This window comes from Xenopus tropicalis, chromosome 1 (genome assembly GCF_000004195.4).
Source record: "Xenopus tropicalis strain Nigerian chromosome 1, UCB_Xtro_10.0, whole genome shotgun sequence".
NCBI classification, from domain to species: domain Eukaryota; kingdom Metazoa; phylum Chordata; class Amphibia; order Anura; family Pipidae; genus Xenopus; species Xenopus tropicalis.
Genome location: NC_030677.2, coordinates 169,182,292 through 169,209,012, shown reverse-complemented (window position 1 = coordinate 169,209,012; position 26,721 = coordinate 169,182,292). Strand labels below are relative to the sequence as shown.

General features: G+C 40.0%; 1 protein-coding gene across 4 annotated transcripts in view; it reads left to right on the top strand.

Annotated features, from left to right (window-relative positions):
- Window positions 1-8,599: 8,599 nt before the first annotated feature.
- The window catches only part of csnk1g3 (casein kinase 1 gamma 3), a 66,712-nt gene continuing 48,590 nt past the window's right edge, over window positions 8,600-26,721 (top strand). Inside the window, exon 1 of one of the 4 annotated variants that reach the window (XM_012958167.3) lies at window positions 8,600-9,217. The gene's annotated coding sequence lies outside the window, so the exon portion shown is untranslated. 4 annotated transcript variants of the gene reach the window in all.

Below are 26,721 nucleotides of genomic sequence, written 5' to 3'. Positions count from 1 at the left end.
CCCCGCCCCCTGGCTACATGGCCACATCCGCATAGCAACCGGTGTACGTCAAATATAGCTTCCGTGCGAGTTGCTTTGAGTTTGTGTACCGGTTGTAATTAAAATTAGGCAAAACGACTAGGAAGGTTACTACGGGCGCTTATTCAGTCACCTACGGGTGTAGTACCGTTAGGCCTGTCCTAAGACATTGTTGGCCCCGTTCCAGGGCCATTGGTTGTCTTCTTCCCATTATATCTGTTGTAGTTATGGCATAGTTTTATGCTGAGGCATTTTATAGGAAACATCCCCTCTGAACTTTTTTTCAGTAAAAAAAATGAAAAGGTGCTATATGGGAGCATGTTTACTGGCCATTAGCATTGGGGAGGGATGGAAAGGGTGAAGCTACAGCTAAGCTGCCAGATAAAAAGTCATGGGGGGGTCGCTAAAAGGATGGACAGTAAATGTTTTTGGTAACTAGGTCCCACCTGAGGTGTAGGTCACCACAAATAAATTTTATTGGTGATAGTGATGCATGGAATCTTACATGTTTTGCAGGGGCGTAACTACAATCAGCAGACCCTGCAGGGGGGCCCACGAATATAGGAGGCCAAGAAAGGCCATTATATTAATGAGTAATTTCAATATATCTTGGTAGAATAGCTCAACTTACTAATGTTCTGGGGCCCTACATTGAATTTGCTGTGGGGCCCAGTAACATCTAGTTATGCCACTGATGTTTAGGATGGGCCTTTTGAAAGCCACAGTAAATCTTAACTACCTCTAGTACAGAGCTGTTACAGCTGGTCTCTTGAATTCAAAGCTAGATCTATTTCACGCCAGTGTTTTTAGAGAAAATCTAAACAGTCCTAAACAGAAAGTTCGAAAGAATTGGAAGTCAGTACGGATGATACTTTTCTAACAGTGACAGTAAAGAGATCATTACCCTGCCACCACTGGCCAACAGGACTCTTTTGCCTGAAAGTACAGGATATAAGAGATAGTAAAGAGTATCCTGGGTCTTAGATGTCTGTTCCTGCCTTTGTTCCCCATATTCTGACTCCCTGGTTTTTGTCCCCTTCCCTTTGGATTTTTGTGTGTGTCAGTAGTTGGGGAGCCTCCATAACTACTTTCTCTAAAAGGCCTTGAATGATGATAGAGCTTCTACTGAGAGAGCTTCTACTTCTACTGTCCAAAAATCTGGACCACTCTGTCTTGAATAAGGAGAGTTTTCTCCTTCCTGCTTGCATACCTTTGTGCAATTTTGCTTTCGTGTGATTTATAATCTCTTTTGGGCTAAGAGGACTGGGTCTTAGATTTCCAGGATTACCTAGAATAAGGTTTCCCCGGCGTTTTCACCACATGACAACAATATCTTTTGGCAGACTTTTCTACATAATAAAATACCTCTCATGATGCACTCTCAAAAATGCCACTCACTGCCTAGAGCCAAAATAAGATCTCCTAAAATTCATATCAGGCAATGTAGACCTGTCAGAAAAAAATGTAAAAATGAATCCCATATAGTGTGAGAGCTGCCACTAAAACACATAAGCCAAGCTCATCGGACACCTAGGAAGCAAGGCAGGAGAAGTAAAAATATCAGAATTTGAAATTGGCTCCATAATTGCGTAATTTCTGCATTTTCTGTCATGCCTAGTAAACAAGCAATTGCTAACACCGACAATCATATTGGAAGGGGCAAGTGGCACTATGACTGACTGGGCTGAAGGCAATTAATGGACATAGCTAACTTCAGGCCTCTCAGAAGGTTGCACCTTAGTCCAGAAGCTAAATGAATGGAGAGGCACTCTCCTAGTAACATAGTAACATAGTAAGTTGGGTTGAAAAAAGACATACGTCCATCAAGTTCAACCATAATGCCTATATATAACCTGCCTAACTACTAGTTGATCCAGAGGAAGGCAAAAAACCCCATCTGAAGCCTCTCTAATTTGCCTCAGAGGGGAAAAAATTCCTTCCTGACTCCAAGATGGCAATCGGACCAGTCCCTGGATCAACTAGTACTAAGAGCTATCTCCCATAACCCTGTATTCCCTCACTTGCTAAGAATCCATCCAGCCCCTTCTTAAAGTTATATAATGTATCAGCCAGCACGACTGATTCGGGGAGGGAATTCCAGAACTTCACAGCTCTCACTGTAAAAAATCCTTTCCGAATGTTTAAATGGAACCTCCCTTCTTCTAAACGGAGTGGGTGCCCTCGTGTCCGTTTGAAGGACCTACTGGTAAATAAAACATTAGAAAGGTTATTATATGATCCCTTTATATATTTATACATAGTTATCATGTCACCTCTTAAGCGCCTCTTCTCCAGTGTAAACAGACCCAACTTGGCCAGTCTTTCTTCATAACTGAAACTTTCCATACCCTTTACCAGCTTAGTTGCCCTTCTCTGGACCCTCTCTAACTCAGTAATGTCCCGTTTGAGCACTGGAGACCAAAACTGAACAGCATATTCTAGATGGGGCCTTACCAGCGCTCTGTAAAGGGGAAGAATAACCCCCTCCTCCCGTGAATCTATACCCCTTTTAATACAGCTCAAAACCTTGTTTGCCCTTGCAGCTGCTGCCTGGCATTGCTTGCTACAGCCAAGTTTATTATCTACAAGGACTCCAAGGTCCTTCTCCATTATGGATTTGCCTAGTGCAGTCCCATTAAGGGTATACGGGGCTTGCATATTTTTACATCCCAGGTGCATGACCTTACATTTATCCACATTAAATCTCATCTGCCACTTAGCTGCCCAGATTGCCAGTTGGTCAAGATCCTGCTGCAGGGATGTCACATCCTGGATAGAATTGACTGGTCTGCAGAGTTTTGTGTCATCTGCAAACACTGATACATTACTCATAATACCCTCCCCTAAGTCATTTATGAACAAATTAAACAAAAGTGGACCCAGTACAGAACCCTGAGGGACCCCACTGAGAACCTTATTCCAAGTAGAGAATGTACCATTAACAACCACCTTCTGTACCCGATCCTGTAGCCAGTTTTCTATCCATGTGCAAACGGCTTCACTAAGACCAATAGACCTTAGCTTAGAAAGCAGTCGTTTGTGGGGAACAGTATCTAATGCTTTGGCAAAATCCAAATAGATGATATCTACTGCATCCCCACTGTCCAGCTTCTTACTTACCTCATCATAAAAAGCAATTAAATTGGTCTGACATGACCTGTCCTTCATAAAGCCATGCTGATTACTGCTCATAATGGCATTCTCCACTACATAATTTTGAATGTGATCCCTTAACAAGCCTTCAAATAACTTGCCCACCACGGATGTCAAACTTACAGGCCTATAATTGCCAGGCTGAGATCTTACTCCCTTTTTAAATATGGGAATGACATTCGCCTTCTTCCAATCCCTAGGTACCATACCTGATGAAAGAGAGTCTGAGAATATCAGAAACAAGGGCCACTGCAATTCTGCCCCTAGCTCTCTCAGTACCCGAGGGTGTATTCCATCTGGCCCAGGTGCCTTGTTTACATTTATCGTGTGTAACCCTTTAAGCACCATATCCTGTGCCAACCACTGTGTAGTTGGAGCTGAGGCAACAGTGAAGCTATTGGGTGGGACTTGGCCCACTGGCTCCTCTACTGTATACACAGAAGAAAAGAACTGGTTAAGCACATCTGCCTTTTCTGTATCCGCTGTAACCATATTGTTATTATAACTCAATGGGGCCACACCCTCAACCTGCATCTTTTTACTATTAATATACTTAAAAAACTTTTTGGGGTTAGTCTTGGCCTCGGCCGCGATGCGCTCCTCATTTTCTATCTTTGCCTTCCGGATTGCTGTTTTACAACACTTGTTATAGTGTTTATAATCATTAAACGCAGCTACTGTCCCCTCTGACTTATATTTCTTAAAAGCTTTCCCTTTTCTCCCTATTAACTTCTTTACCTCAGAGTTAAGCCACATAGGGTGATTCTTAACACTTCTACTTTTTCTTATTAATAGAATAAATTGAGAACAGTAATGATTTAATATCATTTTAAATGACAACCATTTCTGCTCTGTGTTTTTATCAGAAAACATAATTCCCCAATCTATGCCCTGAAGCGCTGCCCTTAAGGAACTAAAATTTGCCTTCCTAAAATTCATTGTCTTTGTTGCCCCCGTGTAAATTTGTTTCCTGCACCAAACATTAAATGAAATAACATTATGGTCACTATTACCCAGGGGTTCAACCACTTGCACATTTGCTATACGTTCTGGGTCATTAGAGATCACTAGATCTAGTATAGCATGGTTCCTGGTTGGCTCCTCAACAACTTGTGACATAAAGTTGTCATGCAGCAAGTTTATAAACTTGTTCCCATTTACTGTCCTGGCAGTACTATTGCCCCAGTCAATATCAGGGTAATTAAAATCCCCCATTATTATCACTTGCCCCAGTATGTGGGGGGAGCACGAAAGGACAATTTAGAAAAATGTGGTGGTCGGGAACCAGAAGTCTTTTAATTGCTTACTACATTTGGCTATTTCTCATGGCGGGAGGGATAAAAATTGTTCATTGCCATGTGAAAGAATCAGCAAAGAGTTACTTGGAATTTAAGCATGGAGATACTCAGACCCATGTCTGTGGGAACAAAATCTGCTACATTTTTTCAAATGGTGGCTGTATTTGTTTTATTCACACCATGACAGTAAAGTTTCCGTAATGTTATATTTTTGAAAAGTAAAAGGTTTGCCTAGTGTCAGTCTGGGACCTCAGGGGCCCACCAGAAAACCTTAGACTATAGACCCACTCTCCAAACTACTTTTCTTTTCTTTCCTCGCCTTAACTCTTTATTCTCCTAGTGTCTTTTATTTACATGCTAGCATCTGTTCTTCTATCTATTTCTCCTCTTTCTTCCCATTCAGAAATAGGGAAATTTGAAATGAAACATTTGGCCATGAAACAGGCCAAATGGTCAAGAGAAAGAGGGCCCACTGACACCTGGGCCCACTGGGTTTGCCTGCTGCAAGAGGGTAACTTTTTTTTATTAGGTTCTCCTTTTCTTGTCATCAAAGTCCAGCAGAAGGTTTGGATGAATGAAGTCCCCTTGTGTCAACAATATTGGATGACTTTGGCAGTTTGAAGGAGGCTCCAGAGGAATGTTCCCCCTAAGCTCTGCACCCCTGTGCACACACATACATTTTGAGTTCAGCACACACTATAAATTGTTGTGTGCACAAATAATTTTATGTGAAAACAAATATTTTTTTTTACTTATTCTTACCTGACCATACAGTTTTTAATATATTTATATGTTTGGCAGTCAAAAGCAATAGTGGGCAGAAATATGTAATGGGCTGTTTGCAGCCTGTACTAGCTAGGGTAAGATTTTAATGGTATTTTGGAAAAACTTTTTCATCCACAGACAATTTGGTATGCCTAGTTCCCCAAGTAATAGAAGTATCTACAGTAGAAGGGATTTCCTAGGCTTTAGTGTCATGTTCTAAAAATGGTTACATCCTTTTTGATGTTTTAGAGACAAATTTTTTTTATCTTGATTTTACCATTTTTTGCCACTGGTATCAATCGATTTCTGTATTCTAATTTGTATGTTTGATTATAAGCTTTTCTGGGCAGGGACCAACATCCTCTTGTCTAAGGGCTCTTTCATGTGGACGGTTTAGCCTGTGGACTCCTGAGGTGGATGGATCTTTTTAATGTGTTCCACCACAGGGGAAGGCAAGAAAAAACGCAGCCCTTTCTTTCAAATCGCTTGGTACTCACTGATGCACAGGCAGACAAGATGCATGAAGTTGCCCTCGCCTTCAAAGGAGAAGGAAAGGCTATTAAGGAGTTAATCTCAAGCTGTAGGCATACCTTCAGTCCTCTCAATAGTTCCCTTAAGTCCCCCCATATTTCTCCCGTTCAGAAGATCAGAAGCCTCATAGGAAAAAAAATAGCTGAACTCATATGAGAAAGTTCTCATAATACCTCGCTCCTGCACCCAGACCTAGACCGGTGTACATGCTCAGTTAGTAAGACTGTGAGGAAGCTTCCTGCTGATTGGCTCAGATCCACATTCCTAAGGGGAGGGGAGTGAGTTCTTAGCATTCTTGAGGGAAGCAGGAGAGAGGAGAGAGCTGCGTGTCTCTGGCACAGGAAAACAAAGACAACAAATCTTTTGACAGAGGACTTTTCTGATAAAGCTTACTTAGTTTTTACCTTCCCTTTTCCTTTAACAATATTCATTTATTGTTCTGCTGTACAATGCTGCACACATATATAGCACTATATGAATAATAATGTACATAAATACATATGCTCTTTCTTTGCACAGAACTGCAGAATATATTACTGCTTTACAAAGGTGTTATTAATAATCATTCTAAATTAATCATATTTTTTAAAACTGTGAAAATACAGTGGTTAAGCATTTTGTCAGGCTTGGGCTGAATAGGCTTGTCTATGCGTGCTTCATAGCTTTTTTGACTCAATCCACAATGCCAAGGTTAAAAGTTTCATCAACAAATTTGTGAATATCTTCTTCTGATAATGCTCCTTCAGAAAAATCTGACACTGGTCTGTGAATAGGAGGGTGAGATATTTTACTCTCTACCACAGGTAATGATGTTATATTACTTAACACATTGTCCATGACTTTATGCCATGGGCGTTAGTAATCGTACTGAACTAGTCAGAGGAAACAGACCCGCATGCTTTATTGCACACTTTTTTGCCTGTAAATACACTTTTTTCTGTCCAGCTTTCTCCTGTGTGGATCCTCCTCTTGTTTGCCAGGAGAGAAACTCTGCAGCAATATGTAACAAAAGGCACAAAGTTTCACAGGTGCAGTAAGTATAGAAGTCAATAAGATTTTATCAGCTGATCAGTAAATGCTACCTGCTAGTTGGTTGCTATAGGTGACTTGACCTGTAGCTAACTTTGCACCTTTAATCACATATTCAAACATGAGGTTGCATGCACAGAAAATAATTTGGAACAATAGTAAACAAAATGTGATTTCAATTTCTTGTAATCCACATCCATTCAAATCTGTTTTAGAGGAGAAGAAAAAGAGGCCCTGTCTACATGGCAAGATATTGTGGCATGTAGATTGGGACCAATGCCCCCTCTAAGCTGTGCGCTCATGTACACACACAAAAATTTTAAGGCAAGTGCATACAAAAAATTGTGATGCAATTTTTTGTATGCAAAGAAATCTGCACACAAAGAAATCTGTGTGAAAACACAACATTTTGGCTATATTCTGTCCTCAGTACACATTTTTTAAAAAGGTGCACACAGGTTTAAAATGTGCACGCACATATTGGCAGGGACTGCATCCCAACTGCTTAGTATAACTTAACACTTAAGTTTTATTCTATTAAGATTGCCTGTATAGGACTGCAAAAATCTGCTTTAAATCTGGGAAATGTAGAATCCGGCTACATGAAATTGGGGTTCTACCGTATATCCGTTTGTGTAAATACATGCTATACATGCTTATGTTACATTACAGTGTAAAAATATTGTCCCAAAGATTAAAGTAATGTAACAAAAAATAAATAAGGAAGCCCAAAAGACTATATGTAAATAGAGGACTTCTCAATAGTAATGTGTGAGTTGACTCAAAATCTATGGGATTGGACAGGTTTGGGTTGAAATTTGGGCAACCATTGCAGAGGTCAGAGTCCGTTGGCATTAGAAGCTATAACTGACAGGATGAGAAGGGACAGTCAGGTTGGCAAAACACTCAGGTTTAGGAAAAATTAGGAATTAGTTACAAACTTCAAGGACAAATAAAGTTACAAAAGCAGCCCTATCAATGGAAAATAATCAACATGACCTATTGGTAACTTTTAATATACATTAATTTTTTAAAGAGTAGTGTTTAGTGTATCACTTTTAAGGGTTTTGAGGGTAGTATGATGTGCAGGTTGACATTTTTCTGACGCCAATAACTACTTGTCATATAAAGCCCCAGTCCCAGGGCATGTACAGTATGTCATATAAAATATTATATGAGGCTAATAATAAGTAAATAGGCAGTTGTTATAAAAAGTTTCTTTTCATTGGAACACAAATAGCCTTAGAAATTAAAGCAACCCACAGTAATTAGATTATGGTTACAAATTTGCCTAGAGGAATTTGTGTGCTATCATCATTATTTCTTATTCCAGTGCACCAAGAATCAAATCCAGTTAATCCTTTAATGCCACCCTCCAAACTCCTCCAATTAAAATGATGAATGCCACAGGCACCTCTACCACATACAAAAGGTAACCTATCTCCCCATTGTTCTAATACAGCGGCATGTGCTACCATGAGACGGAGCTAATAGTCTCTACTTTCTCACCCCTTAACGACATGCGCAAAAATAACTGCACATGTAACATTTAACCAGCGTCACTATAGCCAAACCCTCTAGGCCCCGCCCCTCCATGAGGTGACTAGAACAGTTGTTCTACTATTGGACACGGACGATCGCTACTACGCTCCGACCTTGTCCCTCCCAGGGGAATCCCCGATGATTGACACTCTCTTACCCCAATCTCAATATAGCCCACTAGGCCCGCCTATTTGGCTGTTTAGTCTGTAACACGCAGCTGATCGAAGTGTTGAAGTAGATCTCTGCTGGGTGCTCTGTAAAACGTGTAATAATTGTATTCTTCTTCCACTGAGGCAATGAGAAGAAGGTACAATAGCGATATTCTTATTAAATAAGGCTCACTTTGGGCACAGGACTAGATTGTCATTCAACCTTGGAGGAAATGGGAGGGCTCTTCTAGGTTTCCGATAGCTCCGCTGGCCTGCGCCCCCTAGTGTTGGGCGGAGCACCGTCCCAGCTAGTCAGTTTCTTCCTTTCGTCACATACTCCGCCCGCCTCCCTTCTCTGTCATCTGTGCGCGGAAGGGGCTGTCTGCGTTTGAGGGGGGAGGCTTCCCCTCTGACACGGAACATCTCCCTTCTGTATGTATGTGTGTGAGTGTGTGTGAGAGGCCCCACCTCCTCTGGCCATCTTTATTACATTCATTACCGCAAAGGAAGAGAGACCCGGCCCTGCCTGCCACCAACCACCGTACTCCCCAAATACCCCTGAGAACCCCGAGGGAAAAGAGAAGCCAGTGGCGTATAGGAGCAGGGCACGGCTGTGTGGGAACAGGAGTGAAAGGCAGCGAACAGCCCTCGGCAGCGCACAGTAGCCTGGCAGGGTCCCGGTGTATGTGAGGAGGCCCCTCAGCTCCTGCCGTGACAGCTCCGAGCGCTCAGGTGAGTCGTTTGTCCCACAGGTGAGGCTCCGTGTGGGGGGAGGAGAGATCCTAGCAGCCTGGGGTACCTGCCCGTACAAAGGAGGGGATAGAAGACAATCAGAAGGCGCTGCTGGCTTTCCTCCTGTGCCCCACTTATTCCCCTGGGTGGGAGAAAGGAACTCGCTTCCTGTTGTTTCTCAGTTGAGAGGCAAGGGCCGCGCTAGGGACTCCTCAGTGCTATTAGAGGCGCTTTATTTCTGCCAAAGCCAGCCTGTGCCCTAGCTCTGCCTTAGGCTGGAACAGCAACAGGAGAGAGAGCAGGCAGGGCATTACTGCTGCCCAACACTTCCTCTGTTATTCCTCTGTGGGTCTGATCCTCATATTGTCCGGAATTGTGGGAAAGAAGAGTCCTTGCCTTACAGTGATGTGTGGGGGGCAGGGAGGGGGTAAGGTTGCTATATAAACTGCCTCAGAGGCCTGTCTGTTGCTTTCTTTTCAATGTATCACTGGGGGGGGGGGGGGGGGGGGGGGGGGAGGTTACAGTCAGGTCATGCCTTATAAACCATCCTGGATTGCATAGAGACTGCCAGTTTGTTAGCACATGTGAGACTTGGGGATGGCCAACCTGTGCCTCCCAAACTTTATTTATAGCCTCTGCCTGCCACCTGGGATTGGGCATTGAATTGTGGCCCATTTACTCACATTTCATTGTAGGACCATGCCAGGCCTTCACAGAACCTGCTAAGGAGGTACCTCTCTTGCAAACATTAGATGTAGTCAGTGCTAAATGATATAGTTATGATATAAGGCTATAGTGGGCACATACAATAGCTGATGGAATAGTCAATGTGGGAACCACTAACACCTGGGAACAGTGGGAGACTGTGTGATTGGCTAGTCTTGCCTGTGTACAATTAGTTAAAATAATTTAATCCAAATTGCATTATAGGTTTCAAAGGTGAATCCTACCTATAGACTTTTTCACAGACATTGCTGATTTACTAACATAGGTGCTATATTTCACCAGGGCAGTTGCCCATAGCAACCAATCAATCTTTTATTTTCTTTTCTAACTGGCTGAATGATCTAGGCAAACTGATGATTTGCTAATGGGTAACTGCATTGGTACAAGATGGCATCCTTGTAAATGAGCTCTCAAGTATGATAATAGCAGCATAAGTTTTGCTGTTAGGAGAAAATCAATATTGTGTGTCAGATCTCTCTTATTGGCATTGTTCTAGGTGAGGGCATATTGTATCAGTAAACAACATCCCAGACTGGACAGTTTCATAACATTTCTTTATTCTTTTATACAAAGAACTACAGACCAAAATGTACTTTATATGCTTTATATTTATTGTTTCACTATACAAATTTTGTCAAGAATGTTTTGGTGCCATCTGTTTTTATTACTTATGGACTGTATAGCTCAGTTTTACCATGAGCTTTAATAATACATATTTGAAATATTGCAAGGAAGACACTGCTTCAAGGCCAGTGCATTGATATACAAGGCTTTTGTTAAGTGCTTCTCATCTCACATGCATGGCATAACCAGTAAGCACAAGTATTCTGATTTGTTTATGTGCACCTTTTAAATAAAATTGGAGTGACATTAGGTATATTTGCCAAATATGAAAATACTGCAGCAGGGAAAGGGTCATAGCTGAGATGTGAGTTTTTTGTAGGAGTAGTTACACCCATGATAATGCTAACTTTGATACAGGAAAGGAGGCAGATGCCCACAGGATGCAGCTGCCTCTGGGTTGTTTAGTCAGCCAGGAGACCAGGCCTTGCCACATTATTGTTTAGTGTTCCCTTTAGTGTCTGGAAGGCAGATATATTTTTGAATTGTAGTAAAATTAATATTTACTTTGTAAACCTGTATATGTTGTATTTTCACAGAATTACAGGGAATCTGTTACTGTTTTGTTATCAAAACCAAACTTCTAGTGAGTATATTTAGATTTAGTCATGGAGTTTTTGGGTTTAAGATTAGTGGTACAAAGATTTGGCATAAGTTTATCGTAAAATGTTTAAACAATTATTTTCCTGTAAAAATGAATGTGCTAGACCTTATATCAAAAGTTGTTGGTTAAATTGGAGAAGAATCAGATATTACCAGAAAAATGTCTGCATTTGGATATGAAAATTACAGAATTAGCTGACCTGCTTGGTTTGTATGTATATATCTTGGAAGAGCTTATGGGCACATACAATTTGAAGGCTGGTGCACATTATAAATTCTATGTGAAAACATCTTTGTGCAAACAGCTTAATATTGGCAACCTTTGCTTTTACAAGCATTTTTAAAACTTGAACAGAGCCATAACAATGACTCTTAAGCAAATGAAATATTTGCAGTTGTTTTGCTATAACATTTGGCTCCTCATAAGAAAAAGTCAATTTGTGTAAAAACTTTTGGTATTGTTTGGACTTAATGAATTGCTTGCACTGGCCAACATAGTACCTTGCAAATGATATATTCAAAACTTCCTTAGTCCTGATCCATCCAGAGAGATCCTTCTTCACACAGTGGAAAGAATATCTTTTGCAGTGTGAGACTAAATAAAAAAAATGAAGATAACTTAATAAAAAATATTAACGTGTGGTGTAACAGTAAACACCTGTTTATAAAGTTGTCATATTTGTTTGAATGCCAAAGCAAGTCTTAAAGGAACAGTAACACCAAAAAATGAAAGTGTATAAAAATAATTAATATATTATGTACTATTGGCCTGCACTGGTAAAAGTTGTGTGTTTGCTTCTTAAACACTACTACAGTTTATATAAATACCCTGCTGTGTAGCCATGGGGGCAGCCATTTAAATTGAAAAAAGGAGAAAAGGCACAGGTTACTAAGCAGATAACAGATAAGTAGCAGATTCCCATTGTATTCTACACAGTTATCTGTTATCTTCTTATGTAACCTGTGCCTTTTCTCCTTTTTTCAATTTAAATGGCTGCCCCCATGGCTACACAACAGCTATTTCTATTAACTACAGTAGTCTTTCTGAAACAAACACACAACTTTTACCAGTGCAGGGCAACAGTACATTATATTTTAATTATTTTAAAACATTTTTATTTTTTAGTGTTACTGTTCCTTTAAGAAATGACATAGCAAGTGAAACTGTCAAAGAACTTGAGCATCTCAACCAGTTTTACTAGCTGTGTTACTATCTAAGCTATTTTTTTTTTTATTTACATGCAGCTTAGCAGCTACTTTTCAGTTTTATATATTCCATGGCTCTTATGTGACAAAATGCCATATAAAAATAGATGCAGAAAATTGTATTCTGCTTTTTCAGTTCTGGCCTAAAAGTGTTTAGGTATAAAATTTGTTTTCAGACCAATGCAGAAAAGAAAGGTGTTAGTTACTTCTAACACACCAAGTATAGCCAGGGAACTGTTACTGCTTCTGTAAGAATCCAGGAACAAGACTAATGGCTAATATCATGTAAATTCAGCTATATTTTGCGTTATTGTACAAAAGGAAGTGGTACTCTGTAGTAAGTTGACACACTAACCCCCTGGGAAGTGAATAACAAAGGGTTTAGGCCTGATTTTCCAAACATAAAGAAAAAAAAAGGTCTCTATCAAAAACAATATAAATGTCTTTTTTTTTTTAACACAAATATACAGAAGCTCAAAGTTGCTGAGATTCATTCAAACCACTATGCACATAATTGTTTGACTAAAAAACACTGTACTTGAGATTTCTCGAGTTCCTTTACAGTTTACCAATAAAGTCTATGGGAATTATGCTCAGTGAAAGAAAAATTTTATGCGGCCCTTTCACACAGAAATTCAAATAAATAACCCTAAAACATGAAAAACATTAGATGACATTTATTACCTGGAAGATGCACCAAGAAGAATTAAGAAGAATCTTTATAAATCTGCCCTTTTTTTGTAAGTCAACTTGCAAAGAGACATTTATGTAACTGCTTGCTGCTGTCTTGACACCTGCTTTTCCCAGTGGACATACTTGTGTCACTGGGGAAACACTTCAGCCAGATTCAGGAGTGAGTGTCTCTGCTGACGTCTGTTTAACATATAAAGCTCAATTAATTTTATTTTAAAAGACAACAGTTCCCATCACAAGTTATTTACAGTTAAGTTTGCATCGCCATAACCACTGCTATTCACTCTTAGTAGGGAAAATACATTCTGTAATTCCTTGGTTTCCTGTTCCTGGTTATTTCCATAAATGTTGTCTATAAAAATCACCTGCAGTGGTGCCTTTGCCTACCAGCCCTCCAGTTAAGTAGCCCTGGATAAATTATTAGCTTTCTATCTGACCCCTTCACAAAGAAATACTGTGTATGCCTCTCGAGTCCATTTTGACAGATCATTTTGCAGTTCCATTGAAACATATTGTGTCTGTCCTTTAGAGAAAATCCATTGTACTGGTGTGTCCCATGGGCATATATTTAATTGGTTTGTCTGAAAACGACAAGGCCGCTTTTCTTTAAGATGGGCCAAATATGTAGATATGGACAATTTGCCTGTCCAGATTTTACAGTATCTATGTAAGTGCCATTTGGTAGGCTTTTTCATAATTTTAGTATGCAGATTTAAATGTTGAGCTGTAAATAAACACTGCAACATTTTAATATTTCCCCTCATACTCCCAAGTGTTTTATTCCTTTCCTATTGATTTTTCCCTTTTAGAATATTTGAGAAAATTGAGGAAGTCAATAGACAGCTGAGAACTGTGCACTTTATTGGGCATCCCTTTACTTCAGCTGAGTAATATGATTTGTAAGCTGTATAAATTGTTAATGAATTTACTTTTACTTCAGATTCCCAGGCTTCCCAGAAATGAGGTAATGTTTTATTGTGACTGGAGACAATTTTAGAATTAAAACAACTACATAAGGAAAAATAGATTTGACCTTGCTGTGTTCTGTGGTAGGGCAAAGTTGCTGTACTGAACCCCACATTTTAAAATAGCTTAACATCCTTACATTTAATTATCTTAAAGGGTATCTATCACCTTTCAAAATGCCGAAATAAAATGGAAACTGCATCTTTAAAAAACTTTCCGCTACCTCTGTAAGCGAAGCAGTTGTCTCCCAACCTGCCGCTGCATTTTTCCTGGGTGCAAGGCGCCATATTGATCCACCATCTTTAGGTTTCACATCAGTCCTGCTCCATTTAATCTCACACATGCGCTGTAAATGAAATGACGTGCAAAAAAACAAAAGGTTTTTGAAGGTACACAGGTAGGGAAACAAGATCGCTAAAATGATTGTTGTTAAATGTTACACTGTACTTTACCTGTTTTCCTGTGTAAAATAACTAATTTGTTCCTTTAGAATCAGAGCAGGTAATGGAAAGAGTGCACTCACAATAGATAGGCGTGTCTCTACCATTATAACAAGTGCGCTTTCTCATTAATGCTACGTGAGATTTATAGCCTGAATTGGGAGGGGAAGAATAGAAGGGGCGGTGACGTAGAATACAAAGCGTAGTTGAATACTTTTGATTGACAGGGCATAAAGATAATAGGCAATATCCAGGGAAATGCACAGCGCTGCTTTTCTGCACTGTACCTGTACTTGTACCAGTAGCTGAATTTACAGGTGAGGATGACTGGTCCGCTTATATATTGCAGTATCCCAGCTTGTTCAGAGACCTTTTTTAACTTCCTTCCATTCCTTTTTATGATTTATTTGAAAAAGAAAAAATATATTCTTTGTACAGTTATGCTCATTGTACACAGGGAGATTAGTTGCCCCGTGATAAAACTTTGCTACAGCAAGTAATCTCCTCCAAATGTTTTTTCACTTGCAATTATGTCTGTGGGAAAACCTATGCGGCCGTTTGTTTTTACAAAGTTGCCTTGTAAAGGAAATGTAAGGCAACTTTGAAAAAAAAAAAATGAAGCGCCGCATGTATTTTGCCACTGGTGATTTGCGGTACTCCTGGTTTAAATTTAGTCTCCTGCAGTAGTGAAAATTTATCGTTGCCGACTAATCTCCCTGTGTGAAATGAGTCTTAAAGTTCATAGTTAAATGTTTTTCACTGATATGTATATTTATGCTTACTGCGCAATTTACTGTCCTTAAGCATGTCCTTTAGCAAGATGATTAACATACAAATGACTGACACCGCTTTAGAGTTGCAGATCACTAGTAACTGTAATGGTGCAGCAATGTTCTCTGGGTTGCTGTCACTTACCTGAGCTTAGGGGCTGACGTTGAATATACTGTATATATAGAATTTAAAGTCATAATGCTGGCTGATTAGTTACTTTAGATTCTCATTAAATGGCAGCTCGTAGCAATTTACATCAGAATCTAAAAATCAGCCCTGTAGCATGTAGTAGCAGCAGACTGTAGAATAATTTGTGATGACCCCTAATCTTAGCTTCTCATAAGGTGCTTGGAGCACCCTGATCATGTGTAATGTCACTGACAGTCCTAACAGAATCTAAGATGGAGAGCTCCTGTGACAACTTTGAAGGCCGGGATCATTATTATTATAGGGATGCTAAAACTAGGCTGGCGCAAAAAGTTTAGTATATAAAATATGGCATTTATAGCCTTATCCATTTTTAGGGTTTAGTGAAATCTCTTTTTAACTATATGTTGTTAAGCCTTTTGCACCTATTTTTCCAGGTTAAATAGCAAATGCTGTATTCCAACCTTGTGTTATGGATATTAAAGGACAATGAAAGCATGAGAAAAAGTTTTGTCTCATTATACAGGCATCTTTATACTGTCCTCAGACCACTCAATTTCTCCTTAGTTGACCTTCATTCTCTTCATGCTGTGATCAAGCGCTGTTCCTATCAGTATGGTGACATCAGAGATTCCTACTATTACATCTGCCCACCTTTCCTGGGCAGGCCGCAGTATGCGCATGCTTTTTAAGACAGACTTTTTTTCCTTTTGCTTAGATAATGTGCCACCTCCTAACCAATGGGAACCTAAGCGTCAGATAACCATGGAGATGATTGGTTTCTTATTTGCATACACAGCAAAGCATTTGCACATTGCAGGGGGCAATTGTGATGTAATTGCCAATTACCAAGCAACTGCAGAAGTCACCTTCACGTTATGGTGGGGGACCACCATAGCCGAGCAAAATAAACTTTACTTACACTATATAAATAATATAAATCTTGTTTCCTTCTGGTTTGGAATTACTCCATCACCGCAAGCAGACAGGTGGGCACTGTTAAGGTGGTCATACACCTTCAGATCCGCTCGCTTGCCGATGTCGCCAAGCGAGCGGATCTTCTCCCGATATCCCCCACCTACGGGTGGGCGATATCAGGCGAATCCAGGCTAATTAGGTCGTTTTGGCCCTGGGGCCAAACAATCGCATTTGAACGACGGGTATAGGAGAGGTTGGATCAGGGACTGCATCAACAAGCTGATGCAGTCCTCGATCCGACTACATTTTTTAACCTACCCGATCGATATCTGCCCGATTTTCTGTCCAGATATCGGTCGGGCAGGCCCTACATGGGCTGATTAGCTGCCGAATCGGTCTAAGGGTCCGATATCGGCAGCTAGAATCGGCCCGTGTATGGCCACCTTTAGTATTATGTGATAGAATGGGAGGATGAGATGCCCATGTACTGGCTACACAATTAGAAGGTGAGGAGGGAGGGGGAAAGTAAGAAATGCAGTGATATGTAGGTAGTGCTGAATGGAAAGTTAAAGTTATTGTCTGCCCCACTAATATGCCCAAGACAGAAAGCAGAAATACCAGGGTGATTTACTGTTTTTGAAATGTATATACAGCAAAACGGGCATAGCGATTCAAGACACTATACTGAGGACTTTGATATAAAAAATAAGTGTATGACAAGGTGTTGTTCTCCTTTAGGGTGAAGACACACTGGGCTACTAGAAGCAGCTACTTTTTCAAGGCTACTAAACTCCAGAAAATACCCTGCCATAGACAATAGTGAGAACTGCTTCTGCTAAAACACACACGGGGACAATTATCAGTAAATGATCAGCATTGTCTATTTTAGTAGCTGCTACTAGTAGCTCTGTGTGTCTTCACCCTTAAGTGTAGTTGTACTTTGCATGTGCTGAGTCCAGGACATATATACATGCAGTTAGTGCAGTTTGGGCTTAAAAGGGATGGGGTTACTGACTCTGCCATATTCCTACTGCAACATATTCCTCTTCACCAGCTTTCCTGCCCTTATTCCACCTCATTTGCAAGATCAAACCCAACCACTATTCTTATTTCACTGAATTTAATACTTATATAGCCTTCAAAATTCCCTCTAAGGGTGCCGCATATGCCATCCCACTGACTATTAACATTCTTGCCGGTGTAATGGCATTTCGGGGAGATCAGTTGCCCGCGACAAGGGAGATTTGTCGCGGGCGACTAATCTCCCTGTGTGCCAGAGCCCTTAAAAGACATCTCAAGCTTGCTCTCCCAGTTCTTTATCTTGGAGTTTTCTTGGCTGCCCTTTACCTTCTTAAATAGATACACAGGCTTGTGTCATTGTTACTAGCTTTTAGTGTTTACTGCCTCAAGGTATAGGCACTATTTGTTTGCCATCAGTCAACCTGTTTTTTTTGTTTTTTTATACAAAACCCATGTGTGTGTTAGGATCTCAGTTTGTAAGCTTAAAATAAATGATAATCTCTGTAGAGCTATAGAATATGTCTACACTATATCAATAAAAGATAATGATTAAGCTATAGGAACTATAGTAATACAATGTTAGTTATGTCTGTTGCCAGACGAATATATTTTCAGTTTTGTTGTTGGCGACCTGTAGATCTACCCATAGCTGATAATTAAGGATGGTTATTGTTCTGTGTCTCAAAAGTGCAGTTCTGTCCAGTAGTGATGTGCAGGCCTGCCCAAAACCTGTGGGATTCAGGACAAAAAATGGGCTGCCACTTCAGGGGTGGGTCAGGTGCAGGTTATCATTGCCCAACCACAGCACATTTTACTTTGGAGGGATTGTGTTTGTACACATCCCCTTCTGGCATCACCTTTGCATCAAATAAGGGGGACGGTTTGGGTCTTTATGTCCCTTCTCAACCTTGGGCAGAATCAGGCCCGGTCTGATAAGGGGTAAGTAAGAAATGGTGCAGGTCAAAAATTTACCAACGTGCCCATCACCACCGTCCAGTTGTAAATAGGCCAGAGCTACTATATTTGCTTCTTAGCAGGGGAAGCAATTTTCTTTTTAGATTATAACATAATCATGAGATTAACAGAAACCCGATATCTAGAAAGCTCCGAATTAAAGGAAGCCAATCTTCTAACAACTCCATTTTAATAAAATAATAAAAATTTAAAGAAAATATTTCCTTATTCTCTAGTAATAAAACAGTACCTTGTACTTAATCCAACTAAAATATAATACTGTTGGGGTTATTATAAATTACTTTTTAGTACACAAAGTATGGTGATCCAAATTACAGAAAGCCCCCTAATCTGGAATGCCCTAGGTCCTTAACATTCTACATAACTGTATACAATTTGGTTGGATTTGTTTTAGCACAACTGAATCGGCAGGAAAAAGATCAATTTATATATTTATGCTATATATTTATGGTAGTATTACTGGATCTGTTTGCATGTTTGGCATTTTGAATATCTGTGTTCAACCCAGAACCTGAGCTTATTGGCTCTTAGGAAGGCTTTCCAGGATGCTAAAATGGACTCTGCAAATGTCTCTCTGATCAGGTCATTCCTGGGCAAGTGCAGATACAGTATGGGACCTGTTATCTGGAATGCTCGGGACCTGGTTTTCCAGATAAGGCATACCTTAAGTCTACTAAAAAATAATTTAAACCTTAAATAAACTCATTCATTAAAGATTAATTATATCATTGTACCTTGCACATGATCTCAACTGTTTTATCATAACAAAAAAAACTTATTTTTAAAAATTTTAATTATTTGCTTAAAATTGAGTCTATGGGGCCGATTCACTAAAGGGTGCAAAAACGAGTTTATAGGATGCATTAAAAATATTATCAAATATTCACAAAAAAGACATTTGTCTGAATGAAGATGAAGTGATTTTATTGTCGTTAGTTAAGTTGCAATTACATATATTTAAGCGATTTTTTTAAACCATGCAATATATTTATGCGTTATTTTGTAGCACGCGATATTAGTGCACGCTATTATGCACATAACCGTTACTTTCTGAAAACTACCATTTCCCTGAAAACTGGAGGATGCATCACTCTTGGACGATCATATACTTGAAATAATCTGACTGCAAACTCCATCTTGTCACCACAGACCAGCTGCAATGTTGTTTAGTAACGCCTACTCCTGGCAGGCGTTAAGTTTCACAGTAATTATCGCCACATTTTATGCTTTTAACACTTTAAATATGTCTGTGAATTATGCGTTAGTATTATATTTGTTAGATAATTACCGCAATGCAATGGAAATAACGCTTTGTGATAATTGGAGTTATTGTGCATGTGATGTTTTCGACTTTTTCGAATTGTCTCCACAAAAACCAAGTTTCTCAGCAACAATTCAAAAAAGTCTTTATTTTCGGACAAAACCCAGCAAAATCTGTAAAGAGACAAAAGAAAGAATTTCATGGAAAAGGGAAGGGACAGTTGGGTTTTTAGCCGTTAGTACGCATAGTAAATCTCGCAAAAGTTGCAGCCTTTTTTTTTTACCTGTGACTTTTTTGCAAAATTTTTTAATTAAGTTTAAAGGAAATAGTAGGGAGCAATGCAGACCTGCATGCGCATCATTCAGTCATCCAATTACACCTACGGTTTATTTCCCCATGATCGGGAAATGTGACCCACCATGTTAACAGTTGCAGGACAAGTTGAGAAAAAAAAGGTGCCAAAAAAAAAAAAAGTGACAAAATGAATCTTTTTTTTTTTTTCTTCTGTTTTTTTTTTTTGCTCCTGCACTACAATATGTAAGAAAAAATGTGACAGAATATTTGTGGGTGTGTCTTTCTGCAGAAACAAAACCTTCACACAAGTGAGAATGTAATCGTGTAATCGAGTTAAAATCTTGAATGTTTAATAAACTGGGAAAATAAATCGATATATAACTTGTCAGAGTTAATTCCCATCGACTATAGAAGAAACTTGTCAGCTTTTACTTGCTGAGATTTTTTTCGGTGACTTTTTCTTGTTTTTTTTTTTTTTTTCTTAAAAAAAAACAAAATTTTCTGGGCCCTCCTCCTCCCACACCCTGCCCCCAATGGCTCCTCCCCCAGTGACCCCTCCCATAAGTACAAAGGACACACAAACATTGGTAGCCAGGGCCCCCCTAATACATTGGTGCCAGGAAGCAGTGCCCCCTAATACATTGGTGCCAAGAGCAGTGCCGCCCTAATACATTGGTGCCCAGCAGCAGTGCCCCCATATACATTGGTGCCCAGCAGCAGTGCCCCCATATACATTGGTGCCCAGCAGCAGTGCCCCCATATACATTGGTGCCCAGCAGCCGTGCCCCCTTAATACATTGGTGCCAAGAGCAGTGCCCCCCTAATACATTGGTGGTCAGTGTGCCCCATATACATTGGTGCCAAGAGCAGTGCCCCCTTAATACATTGGTGCCAAGAGCAGTGCCCCCATAATACATTGGTGGTCAGTGTGCCCCATATACATTGGTGCCAAGAGCAGTGCCCCCTTAATACATTGGTGCCAAGGGCAGTGCCCCCCTAATACATTGGTGGTCAGTGTGCCCCCATAGACATTGGTGCCAAGAGCAGTGCCCCCCTAATACATTGGTGCCAGGAGCAATGCCCCCTTAATACATTGGTGCCAAGAGCAGTGCCCCCCTAATACATTGGTGGTCTGTGTGCCCCATATACATTGGTGCCAAGAGCAGTGCCCCCTTAATACATTGGTGCCAGGAGCAATGCCCCCTTAATACATTGGTGCCAAGAGCAGTGCCCCCCAAATACATTGGTGGTCAGTGTGCCCCCATATACATTGGTGCCAAGAGCAGTGCCCCCTTAATACATTGGTGCCAAGAGCAGTGCCCCCTTAATACATTGGTGCCAAGAGCAGTGCCCCCTTAATACATTGGTGCCAAGAGCAGTGCCCCCCTAATACATTGGTGCCAAGAGCAGTGCCCCCCTAATACATTGGTGCCAAGAGCAGTGCCCCCCTAATACATTGGTGGTCAGTGTGCCCCGCAGCCCCCCCTAACACATTGGCGACCTGCAGCAGTTTTACTTCTCCTCTTCAGCTTCTCCGGTGGCAGCTCCGGCATTTCCAGCGGCGGCATCTTCAGCGGCGGCATTGGATCCTTCTCAGGCGATGCCTCTACACTTATGCCTCTACACTTATGCCTCTACACTTATGCCTCTAGACTTATGCCTCTAGACTTATGCCTCTAGACTTATGCCTCTACACTTATGCCTCTACACTTATGCCTCTACACTTATGCCTCTACACTTATGCCTCTACACTTATGCCTCTACACTTATGCCTCTACACTTATGCCTCTACACTTATGCCTCTACACTTATGCCTCTACACTTATGCCTCTACACTTATGCCTCTACACTTATGCCTCCACGCGAATGGACACAGGCCCTTTTATAAGGTTGCGCCCCGTGCGTACTGACGTCACACGTACGCACAGGGCGCAACCTTCCAGATGACCAATAACAGGGCCCGGATTTTATTAAAGGGGGCCCGAACGACTAAGAAAACTGTAGCGCCGCCGGGCCCCCTTTAAAAGTAAAAATCGCCCGGGACAGCTGTCCCCGCTGTGCCCCCCTGATGGCGGCCCTGACTGGGTGGTGCCAAAATGTTTGGCTTTTTCCAGTGATAAAGATTGCTTACCTGATACCTTGGACTGGTGCTCCTGTTCAATACAACTGCACCAGCACAGAGTATTTCTGCAGAAGATCCTTGTTGCCATCTTCTTCTGAGTCTTCGTTTTGTTCCAGTTCAGGCAGGCACATGCGCAGTAGAGTGAAAGCCAGCTTTTTCACTTTAGTGCAAATGTGCATACCTGCATCCCAGTGAAGGGGTAGAAAGATCACGCCAAAGAACTTCTGCAGGAATACCCTTGTCTGGTGCGGTTTTCTGCTAACAAGAGTGCTGGCTCAGGGTATCAGGTAAGCTGTTACAATCATGGGGGGGGGGGGCTTTTAGCTTGCATAGGTTTTCTCCGGGTGCACCGGTTTCTGCAACACTAGTCATATACATGCAAGTTTAGTGGCTCCTGCTGGAATTGATGCTAGTGTGTACATGTCTGACAAATTTGATTAGTAGCTCCTCTGGGAAAGACCCTGATGTGAAAGATATACATTTTCTGTAAACAGTTGTACAGGTATGGGATCAATTATCTGGAATCCTGTTATACAGAAAGCTCTGAATTACGGGAAGCCTATCTCCCATAGACACCATTTTTAATCAAATCAGATTTTTAAAAATTATTTTCTTTTTCTCTGTAGTAATAAAACAGTACCTGGTACTTGATCCCAACTAAGGTAAAATTAATCCTTATTGGAGGTGAACCAATCCTATTGGGTTTATTTAGTGTTATATGATGTTTTAGTAGATTTAAGTATATATTAGTTGGGATCAAGTACGAGGTACTGCTTTATTACTACAGAGAAAAGGGGGATCATTTTTAAAAATTGGAATTATTTGCTTATAGTGGAGTCTATGGGAGATTGCCTTTCCGTAATTCGGAACTTTATGGATAATTTGTTTCTGGGTAAGGGGTCCGATACCTGTATATAAATAAATGCTTTATTCCTTTATATATTTCCTCTAAAGAACTGTTATACAGTAATTTGTTTAGAAAACGGCATAATTTGCACATTCTCCTAAAAGTATTTTTATTCGTTTTTAATAGAAAAACGTATTTAGGTTATTTAGAAAACAGAAAAGTTAGGCCTTTTTAAGAATGTATATATTTTTAAGTATTCCGTTTCACCAGGGGAGTTTATTTTGACTTGTATCTTAGCAGCATGCTGATCACTTAGGAGCTGTTTTTCCATTTGTATAGGTGATGCAAGCATTGCTAATAAAAGAGAAACATCCTCTGTGTATTTATTTTTTCCACCCTTACTAGTTTCACCCTGTATTGGATTGTTATATATAGTGATTGGTAAGATTGTTGTACATTACAGAAAAAAATAAAAAGGGGTTTATAGGACACAGAAGATATACAGCTATATAAAACAGTTATTAAACAAATTATAAATTGTAATGTCCATAGTTGAAATTTTGGGAAAAACTGAAGATTCAATCTTGCAAACTGCTTGCAAACTATTAAACAAAATTATAAAGCAATACTGTGCTAACCTGTATCAACATGACAACATCGCTTAGCTGGTTCTATCATAGGTGACTGAACTGCTCTGTGGGTCCTTAGACGTATTGTTTACTTCTGTGATCCCCAACTGGTACTGAGTTATCTGTGAGAAAAGAAAAATTTCAAAATATTTAGAAGATTCAAGATAAACTTTGTTCACAACTTTTTGAATATAAAGTTTCTAGCTTTTTTATAATGCAATTTTATGAAACATCTGTGTGGTTGTATCGGCCTTATAAGTGGGGGAAAGCTTCAGTGTGTGTGGTCTCTACCTTCTTCTTTGCCCATACCTGTACTGACATTCCTAGAGAATCAATAGGCATGTATCAGTATTGCTGCAAAAGTAGAAACATACACTTCTGTCTTACTTAAGCCAACCCAGGTTCAGTAGTGCCTGCAGTCAAGAGTGGGCTGAGTGTGGCACTGAGCTGGGTTGGTGCAACAAAGGCATTTTTGAGCAATACTCAGAAAGGACCCGGCATGCACCAGCGATTCGCACTGACCCAGAATGGAGGACGATAACTAGCATTTTATTATGGAGCATGAAATTGATCGTTGAACATGAGGCTAGAAATTGCCCATTAAATCTGAAAATGTTGCATTCTTATTTATGACTGTGCTTGCAGTGCAAGGCCACTTTTGCTTTGGCCTGTGGTAATGCTGGGGATTTCTTTCACACTGAATTGGGGATGATTTCTGTACTATTATTTTTTTTATTTCTGTTGCATTGCCAAGTTGTTAAATAGCACATATAATAAGTGGACGTCATTTACTGTATCATGTGGTTTAATTGCTTGAATTAAAATTAGCACCTAAGGCTTTGTTCAACATGATTTTATTTGAATTGGAGTAAACAAGTGAATGTTATTTATACCAAAACAACCATACTAGAAAACAATGTAGATTGCACTTGTATGTTTTCAATGTAATTGTTCCCTAGATATAATATGAAGCTGGGATGTGGTCAAAACTCATATCTAATCTGGTATTCGGTGAATCACATATATCATACATTGGGCAAATATGCATGATTGAATCGTATGTTATGCTTTCCTATCATATGAATTGCAATGTGCAGTGCCCATGTGGACTAACAACATGTCAGGTTATGAGTCAGTCTTGTTTCCTGTTTAATAGCATCACAGTTTCATTTGGCAAATTGTTTGCCAGAGGCAACAGCATAGGCACCAATAACTTTATAGTCTGGCTGGATATTTGTTAGGAAAGTCATATGTTATATAAGACTTGGAAATATTTTTAGTGTGTTCTTATTTCTTTTATCAATCTTTTGTCTTGGAATTAAAACCAGGACTAAACTTTTAGGGCTGTGGCACACTAGGAGATCAGTTACCCGAAATAAATCTCCACTACAGGAGGCGACTAATCTGCAAATTCTTGTCCCAGTGGGAAAATGTACACGCTGCTTCAGTTTCCCAAAGTAGCTTGAAGTTTCCTTGTGTGGCAACTTTAAGCTGCTTCGGCTAACCTAGGCAATGCATATGTTTTTCCACCAGCAATTTACATTATTGCGGCTGTGGAAGCATTTGCAGGAGATTAGTTGCCCACAGTAGGGATTTATGGCAGTGACTAATCTTCTAGTATGCCATCAGTCTTAAGGCTAAGACGCCATGGAGTAGTTAATTTGCCCACGATAGATCACTGCTATCGCAGGCGATTAACTGCTCCGAAACGGCTTTCCACCAGCAACAATAGGAGTCGCCGGTAGAAAGCCCTTCACATCACTTTGGTTGTCCAAAGTTGCCTGCAGGGGGGAAAGACGAAGGGAAGCGAAGGGCTTTTCCACCGGCGACTCCAATTGTTGCTGGTGGAAAGCCATTTTGGAGAGGTTAGTTGCCCACGATAGCAGAAATCTATTATAGGCAACTGAACCGCTCAGTGGGTTCTTAGCGTAAGGCCTCTGAGTTGGATGCGCAATTCCTTGTCGTTTTTATTGCCCCTCCTACCTGTCGAGTTATTTTCCCTAAAAAGAAAATAATGTTTAGGTGAGCCACATTTTAAATGGCATTTAGGAACACTACTTAAATACAGAACTCTCTCCACCCCAAATTGTTTAATTATAAAACATATTGAGAAGACTTATTTAATTATTGATGATTCAATAATATGCATTGCAGGTACCCAAATAATCATGTGTCAGTAATTTGGTAATTATACTGTTAAGAATTACTTGCAAACATTTATTTATTTATTATTAAAAACTTTATTGTCTTCAACCAGATCATTTTTTTTTTTTTACCCTTACTATAATTGTTTGTATAAATATAGACACTAGATACACTATCTCATAGTTTTCCTTGTGTTTAATGTTAGTGTAAATAGGAGTTTATTCTTCATAAGGAGTATAACTCACTGTTGATTTTTTTTCTTCCTCAGTTCTAAAAAGGGCAATGAAGTTGAAAAATGAAAGCTTTGTTTTTTTTTTTTTTAGTTTCATTTTGTAATTAAATATTTATTACCATACTATTGTTAAATTAGCCTTTGTTAAAGATGTTGGAAACTGAATTATCTACTAATATCTCTGAATCAATTTACATTACTGATTTACCTACATTTGTACAATGTAAAACCAGGGTTTCTCTTAGTAGAGGCCCACAGGTTGGATGTTTCTTCTCAAATGCATTTTATGGTTTGCAGGTGCACAGGCATAGATGCCTATGAAGAAATTCCATGTTTCTGCAATGCTCATAAGTATATTGTCTTGAGTACTGAGTCTAATATATCTAAATATAGCTTAGTGGTAGATTTTGTCAAAATGCGAGATTAGAGCTAACCACAGAAAATGTACCCACTTTGTATTAATTTCAATGGGATTTTTAGAAGCATATTTATTATATGGCGAACTCCACAAGAATTGATTGAAATTGGTGATTTTTTCTGTGGTTAACTCTAATCTTACATTTGCTAAATCTGTCCCTTAAGGTCCCCATACACGGGCCGACTATAGCTGCCGATATCGGTCCCTTGGACCGATTCAGCAGCTAATTGGCCCGTGTATGGGCAGAACAGAGCGGCCTGGCCGGCCGATATCTGGCCTGAAATTGGCCAGATCTTGATCGGCCAGGTTAGAAAATCCAGTCAGATCGGGGACCGCATCGGCTCGTTGATGCGGTCCCTGAACCGACTGCCCCATAACCACAAATGTATTATTGGATATTTTTTTATTATTGGATTATTTTTTTTTAAAGTTACTTTCTACCCGATATCGCCCACCCGTAGGTGGGGATA